Source organism: Sinocyclocheilus grahami, unplaced genomic scaffold (assembly GCF_001515645.1).
Source record: "Sinocyclocheilus grahami isolate Dianchi unplaced genomic scaffold, SAMN03320097.WGS_v1.1 scaffold1080.1, whole genome shotgun sequence".
In the NCBI taxonomy this organism is placed as follows: domain Eukaryota; kingdom Metazoa; phylum Chordata; class Actinopteri; order Cypriniformes; family Cyprinidae; genus Sinocyclocheilus; species Sinocyclocheilus grahami.
In genome coordinates, this window is record NW_015506259.1 from 206,224 (window position 1) to 208,324 (window position 2,101).

Here is a 2,101-nt window from a genome sequence, read left to right on the forward strand (position 1 = left end):
TATTTCATAATTATGACTTAGTGTCTCATAAATTTAAGGTAGAGTAAATTATGTCTATTTTTATTTTTGCATGAACTGTCCCTTTAAGGGCTTTATTGCTGCTGCGAGTTAATCATGACTGCAGAAACATTATTAAACATATACATAAATTATAAGTGTAGTGTCTAAAGCAAATAGTAATTTTTAATCACTTAAAAATATTTAGAATGAGAGAAATTATTCAAACTAAAAAATAGCAATGCAAGTTAATGGCACATAATCAAACCAAAGTGCACAGTGTGAAAGCAGCTCATGGCTCTCTGAAATTAACTCAAAATGTTCCGGGACAAATATTAGTTTTGTGTTAAAACTGATGATCTTTTATAACCTCTGTCGACACAGACAAATCCAGCCGGACAAAGACTGTTATTGTGTGTGTGTGTGTGTGTGTGTGTCTCTAATAGATGATTGATTCAGTGTGTGTGCTCTGTGTGTGTTTTATGTCTTATCACATTCCTGCACTGCTTCTGTGTGTGTGTGTGTGTGTGTGTGTGTGTGTGTGTCCGATAAGATCTGCTACTGTCTTCACTTTAAGGGCTTCACTGATAACATTAAAACACACTCTGAAACAATGGCAGGAGAAATGACACAGCATTCAGACCTTTGACAAACACATAGACAGCAATATTATCAACCCCCCAACATATAAAACAAAGTGTGCGGCTCATATTCTGAGTTTAAACTCTTTTTGGACACATTTTATCTACTTCTCATGACAATCACAAATACTTTCTTGTAAGAAAATGCCTGTAGAAAAGCAAAATCACAAATCACATCTCATTACCTTTACAGAAGTTCATCTTTTTCCATTTTCTGTCAAATTAGACTTTATTTCATAATTTTGACATGATTTAATCTTTTTTGTCATATTTGTGGATTTTAAGTTTTGACTTTTTATTAATTTCATATTTTTATTTCACAATTTTGACTTATGTCAGAAAAATAAATCACAAATAGTCAATAATTTGAGCCATATTTTATGTCTTTGAAGGTATTTTAGGCGAAAGTTCTGAGACAAAGTTGATACATAAGTAAAATACAATTTTTAACATCAGAATTTCATCTTTTTGTGTCAAAATCATGACTGATTTTTACTTTTTTAATGTCTTAATTGTATGTCAGTTTTGACCTTATTTCACAATTTTGACTTTACATCATAATTTTGACTTTTATGCCAGAAAAATAACTTTTGAGTCATATTTCATTGAAGGTGTTTTAAAATCTGGCAAAGCTGATACATAAATTAAACAGAAATTTTTGTCATAATTGTTACTTTTTATATCAGTTTTTACATCATAATTATGACTTTTATGTCAAATTTAACTTTGCTTGTCATCGTTTTTTTTCCCAGTTTTGACTTTTTATTTCATATTGTTTTACCTATTTCATGATTTCATATTTTTATGTCATATTTATGACTTTTAATCTCAATTTGACTTTTTACATCACCATTTTGACTTTTATGCCAGAAAAATAAATAACAACTAGTGACTCATTTGAGTTATATTTTATTTATTTGAAGGTATTTTATGAGAAACATCTGAGATAAAGGTTTTGGGAAATTTAGATATTTCAGACTTATTATGACAGGCAAAGTGAAGTTTGAGACGTTATTAAGATTTCTTATGAAATCCTAAAGACACATTCGAGATACATATTGCCGTCTTTTTCTTAGGAGAAACATCTGAGAAACTTCTACACTGAGATTTTTCTTTCCTATGCGTACAGTAGCTTCATTGATGAAGCACAAGAAGCAAATCAGTTTAATGATGCAACATGCACTTACATGATTAGCATAGATAAGACAGCCGGCAACATTAAGATAACGCTAAGATAACACTGAGATAACGTGAGAATAATGAGGATCTGTAGCAGAAACATTAAACACTGATCTGCTCGCCTCACATTTGATGAATTTTACATCCTGATCGGTTCATACTGTTTGTTGTGATGTAATTAATATTCAAAATGACATACAATGTAAACGACTATGAATGATAAACGACTTTCTCTCTTAAAAGGAATAATTCACCCCCCCCCCCCCCCCCCCCCCCACAGGCCA